Raw genomic sequence first — 6,211 nt, 5'->3', positions numbered from 1 at the left:
GACTTCTTCACCTCTGTGTCGTACATTATTTTCCTATACTGAGACACCTCATGGTGCATTATCGCTTACATCTGTCTGTCTGTATGTCTATCTGTGTAGGACTCCGTACATGGACGGAGAGCAGAAGCTTCACTTTGCTGGCTGGTGTGGGGCCATCCAGAGGACTGCAGGGAGCGGAGGAGGCACAGAGCCAGCAGCAGCTCAAAATATTGTGCTCACACAAGCCATGGAATCCATTTTGTGATAACAATGATATAATAACAGAACTTCATAATAAACGGAAACAAAAATGAAAGCATGTTTTATATGTATTAGTTACCTTAACTTCTGTGAAGTTAGTTGAGTTCAACATGTAATCATGATGTGGCATTTTTTTGCCCTTGAGGTGGGAGATTAGGATCGGCATCCCAACGTTGACGGGAACCAGGTTGGCCTCCCGCCACAGAGCAACTTTCACCTGTGCTCCCTCCTGACAAAAGACAAAAGTGCTTGGTAAGTTGTATTCATAGTATAGGAACTGTGCATTTAACTAATTCATGTTAAGAATTCATGAAATTTCACTAAACCAAAATTAAACAGTTAAATATATAAATTCTTCAAAGCTTTGACATGTTAAAAAAAATCTAACAGAAATGAACCATGTCATTCATTGAGTTAAAAGTGGGACACAAAAGAGGATTTTGAACAGTTTTCTACCTCGCTGATCACCAGGTTACGGACAGGGCATATGCCCCCTGCCCCATCATGTTTCCTCACAGGTTCCATCTAAATGTGATAGAAGTTGAGAAAATAAACCACTGCATGAGAATTGTTGAACAGGGAGTTAAGCAACTGTGGTATTTTAGCTTATCTTCTTGGAGGGGTGTGAAGTTAGGCTATGTCATGGATCTTTCCATATGTAAAATAAAATCTATTAAAAATGTACAGTAGAAAGCAAGCAAAATATTGAATATAGACACTTGGGATGTTTTTAAACCTGCTGTTTTAGATTATTGTGTTTCTCCATTAACTATGTGCAGATGTGGATATTGTAGATAGTAGCAGATTTATGAGGTAAGTGGGTTGTTGAGTGTGAAGGGCTATTATAAAGAAAATAAGTAGTAAGTATTGGGATGGAAGGAATCCAGAGAGACAAGGAAGGATGTCCACACGCTGAATATAAGCTCCCAAAGAATTTATTGCAATGTTTCGACCAGCACGGTCTTCCTCAAAACACCTGATGAAGACTGTGCTGGCCAAAACGTTGCAATAAATTCTTTGGGAGCTTATATTCTGTGTGTGGACATCCGTCCCAGTCTCTCTGTAAGTTGTTGATTTTGTCCTGCACCTTTACACAAGTTGGATTGGATGTGCACACTATTCCACTACTTTATATGGGTGGAATTCATATAACAAAAATTCGAGGAGAAATGCCTTACAAAAAATGTAAGGCAAAGCTGTTTTCAAAGATGAAAGTCTTATTAAATAAACAGAATTGCCAAAAATCCACAGGTGCCCAGAGTGCACAAAACAAGGTGAGGTGAAAAAGGGAAGCAAACGTTTCAGTCTATCAGACTATTATCAGTGCTTACACTGTACAATCAGGAAGAGTAATCATGGTACACAATTGCTATTTGTGTAGCACTTTTCAAAGAGTTGCAGCTCAAAATGGTTTACAGTAATAAAAACAAGTATTAAAAATACACACAGAGTATAGTGACTATTACTGTCACATTTTTTGTTGTTTGCATGTCTTATGTTGAATTAAGTTGAATAGACTCTTTGGTTACCATGACCACCAATGGCCTATCAGAATCAGCTGATCCCTATTAGGCCGCGGCCACACTGATCCGTTAGAAAACGGACAGCATTACTAACGGATAGATTTCTGTCCGTTGGGCTGTTTAGTGTAAGCATTTATGATAGTCTGGTGGACTTGATATTTGATGGGCTTGAGTGGGATGTTGCAGCCTATTGTGGAAGGTGTGTGATTCATCATAGCACGTAGGTACATACAGAAGAGACATATCCCTTTATTGACAAAAGGCTGGTGTGCTTCTCCGGGACAATATCCTTTATGCGGAGAATGGGAGAGGTGGGATTAAGCAGCAGCCGGCAGCTCGCCATCAACTCCTCCGGGATGGTGAGAGGGGCAGTATGATAGAAGGCTGTATCCTTCCAGCACTGGATGGAGGGTACACCTCCCGACCTTGACAGGTGGTAATTTCTGATCACGTACGTGGTGCCTACTGACACCTTCCTGGCGTACTCTTCAAAAACGGTAATCTTTGTCACCGTTTTGCCATCTGACATGGCGAAGCAGGTATTTCGGCGAATCACAGCCGCAGTCACCTCCCCGTCGCTGAACTGCCAGTCGGTCACCTTGAGGACCTCTTTAGAGGCTACTACAGTCAAGGTGATAGGGGCAAGCCTTTTATAGGGCTCTGTCGTACTGCCTAGAACCTTTTGCAACGCCATACTGAAAAGAGGTAAGAGACATGTTATAATAATAACAATAAAAACGTGCGTGATTAGGCTACTTAAGATAATTAATATGTAACTGGCATAGCGACCCGCTCATGTGACCACACTGTCGCTTTTAATAGGCCACAGTGAAAGACTTTACAATCGTGGATGAATTATTTTCATTTCCAGGAACTGGCTCTGACAAATCTGCGACATAAAGCATGCGCTCAACAATTTATTATTTTTAAAAAACCTAGTAAGGGATCAGTAAGACTATAGTCGATTCCTTAGGCTACTTGATTTTTTTTTCACATTAAATTGAAGGTGGCGCTGTGAGGATGTGACACCGACACTATTGTTTCCGTTTCCTGCCATGGTGGATACCAAGATAGGTTTAGGAGCTGCCGCTCTTCGGGGAAAAACGGGAGGATAAGGTAAGAAGTAATCGATTCTTTTTCCAATTGATTATCATTTGCCGTTTGTTCAACTTACTGGTAGCAAGATAAGCGTTTATTTGCTTGAATTAGCACGAAATAGTGAGCGAGAACTTTTCATATTATCCGCTTGGTTAACATTAGGCTAATGTTAGCCTTGGTTGTTGGTCAGTGCATGTTTTAGCTCCAGGCTACAACAGGATATTCGCCAGTTGACTGTAGTACAGGAGACTAAATGGGTTAGTGCTTCATTCATAGGGAAAAGGTAAAGCGCAACGATCTCTGCAGACACATCTCCCTCTCCCTCCAGGCACTCTCGTCCTGTATGACCGCAAAATATGACCGCTTGGCAGTTGTGATTAGCGATCATAACTCTTGAATTTGGTTGTTAATGTTAGTGTAGCTAACTGTCAGTATTTGTTGAATAACGTTAACTTGAACACAACGTGTACAAAATAAGCTGATTTCGGTAATATTAGTTTTCACTTTATGTATCCCCACAGTAGAAATGACATTGTCATTCTGGCCAAGGGACAGAATAGAAAAAAGTAATGAAAATAACAGCAATTAATTGTAATTCTACAATTTATTACCACATAAGCTTAAATTATTCTCCTTTATACAAAATCACATCGTGTTTAGATGTGTGTGTGTAGACAGTACCACCTAGCGGTAGCTAGCTAACGTAACATTCACCACTCAACACTCGTTAACGGCTTTGAGTAGGCTTGGTAGGTAAGCTGTCATTCTTAAACATGACTATAGTAGTGAATATTGCTTGTTATTTGTTTAGATTATTTTACAACGTTTTACTAAAAGCAAGCATTGAGATGTGTTGTTAAAAGCCTGTTACTCACCTTTTTCGCTGGGTGTCTGTTGTGGAGGGAAAAGACCAACCGTCAATCGCGTTCTTATATTCCTGTTTGTGTCTCGCGCTGGTGTAAATATGGTCTAGGCAGTGATGTATGGGAAACCATAACATCAGTAGGCCCTAACCAACAGGCAGTGTTAATTCAGTATCTTGAACCATACAAAGTAAGCCTAATGGTTGTGCTGTTGTTGTTGTTGTTGCTACTGCTGCCAGTAATTGTGCAGTTAAGCCATGCTACAACATCTCCCAGTGTAGAGTAAGCATTTTAGATTTACTGATATTACATAACTGAAGTCATGCCTGTTGTAATTTCTTAGGAATAAAATTGTGTCCAGGGAGTCAGAAAGTGCAGAAGTGGCCCCTTGGTGTTGTAACTTCACCTTGTGAGTAGCTGCAGCAGGAGTGCAGAAGCTTTTAAATTGTGTTCGGTGGAGCTATGAGAGAGCTAAGTAGTGACATTTTAATTTCTGAAGAGATGCTGTTGTGGCCTAAATAAACCACTGTGCGTGCTCCATCCATCCCAGCTCCTGTGCAGTATTCGGGCTAGTTGGCAGAACCAGATAGCCTACCATAGGTCAGTGATTCTCAACCTTTTTCACATCAAGGACCCGAATCTAGTACACATTAGAGCCACAGACCCCTGTTTGATGAGATTTTGTCTCTTGGACCCAAATCTGAAAATATTTTTATTGTCAGATATGATTTTGTCAAGAATCCCATGACTAGGTAGAGAGATAACAGTGACCAACTATCAAAATAGTCATTCTTCTACATGATCTAATTGTGTTAACTTCTTGTAAACAAATTAGTTATGAAATTTAACAATTCATCTATTTACTGTGGACCCCCTGGAGGACCCCTGGTGGTCCCTGGACCCCACATTGAGAACCACTGACCTAGAGGAAAGGGAGCTGTTGTGCTTTTCTCCACAAGAGGGGCGCCATTGTGACAGAGATGCTAATGAAAACAAATCATTCATAGCAAAGCAGAGTGCTGCTACTGAACATATTCTGTTGCCATGCAGGACCTGCTAGAAGTGACATGCCCAGGTTCAAGTTTCTGCGCGGTGCAGAGGAGGCTGCGGCCGCCGTCAGAGGGGTGCTGTCAGCTGACCCACGATCAGTGTACAGGAGGACGCACTGCGGAGACAAACTCTTCTTCTTCACCCTGGACACGGCTGACATCACCTGCTGGTTTGGACAGATGTGTATTTGAGACTGACTGATGATTGATCATTTGGACTCCCTAAAAATCAGACAGCCGCAACACAAGAGATAAATGAAACTGTATGACAAGCAGGCAAATAAATGATTTTTGGAAATACAGAATAGTTGGTTTTCATATTGAGTCTTCATTTTATGTACATGTTTCCTGACAGAATGCTTTAATAGTGCAGAAATGTAGATTACGATAGTTTTGTTTGCTAGTCCAAAAGTTTCTTCTTACTTCAAATAATAACTTGCCTAATTACCCCAGGCATCTTTATGATGGAGGAAATTATGTTTGCACACTTTATGTCAGATGTATAGTTAAAGGAAGAGTTCTGCTTGGTAAAGGCGTGTTCTCTACCATTTGTATCCAGGTAGCTGGCTGGGTGTCTACAACATTTTCTCTCACAATATGTTGTAACTCACAATATCTTGCTTTAATTTACTAGTGGTACCACTCCACTACCACAGTGTGAGAGTGAGTGAGAGGGGGATGGAGAAAGGAGGGAGGATTCATAATTAAACTGTTAGAGACAGAGTGTGAAACTGAATTGTGCTTTGGACGTGGAAGAGAAGAAACCTTCATAACCAATTTCTCTTAAATAATAATAATAATAATTCATTACATTTATATAGCGCTTTTCAAGGCACTCAAAGCGCTTCACATATTGGGGGGGGGGGGGGATCGATGGATCTACATGAAGCCATACTGCAAGAGTGCATTTGTAGGAAGAGCTATTGATACACAGACACTGTGCAGAACCCTCAAACTCCCAGGTCTCTATATATACAGTGTATACTGTATATGTGCTATTTTGACTGATATTGACACCTAGTGGCCATTGAATTGTGATTAGTGTGCTTGTTGATATATACCGGGTATACACACACACACACACACATTTTCATGATGCACATTCAAACATTATATAGCTTTCATTAACACTTTAATTTGTTATAACAACTCCAACTGCTGTTTTTCCATGAAGCTTTAAATGAGCTTGGGTGAGAATATGTATCGCGAGCCTCAGACCGTAACCACCAGACCAGACTCAACCGTCCTGCAGGCAAGTTACACCCTCAGTGAAAAGCACGGTTTACCAAAGCTATGTCAAAATATGTTTGCTCACATTGACATTTCATGACTTCTTCAATCACATATAGTTAGTCAGCTAACTTTTTGTTTAAATTATGTCTGTTATAAAGTCTGAAGTTTATTTTTCAACCGCAGTTTATGTGGTTAGCTGGCAAGC

At 40.7% G+C, this 6,211-nt stretch overlaps 1 long non-coding RNA gene across 1 annotated transcript; it reads left to right on the top strand.

The window, feature by feature from the left end:
* Positions 1 to 344: 344 nt before the first annotated feature.
* On the top strand, positions 345 to 5,045 carry LOC144538310 (uncharacterized). Its single transcript, XR_013504208.1, has 3 exons — positions 345 to 492; positions 2,770 to 2,879; positions 4,775 to 5,045. It is a non-coding gene; the product is annotated as an uncharacterized LOC144538310 (long non-coding RNA).
* The last annotated feature ends 1,166 nt before the right edge of the window (positions 5,046 to 6,211 follow it).

This window comes from Centroberyx gerrardi, unplaced genomic scaffold (genome assembly GCF_048128805.1).
Source record: "Centroberyx gerrardi isolate f3 unplaced genomic scaffold, fCenGer3.hap1.cur.20231027 Scaffold_102, whole genome shotgun sequence".
NCBI lineage: Eukaryota > Metazoa > Chordata > Actinopteri > Beryciformes > Berycidae > Centroberyx > Centroberyx gerrardi.
This window is presented reverse-complemented; position numbering and strand designations above follow the sequence as displayed.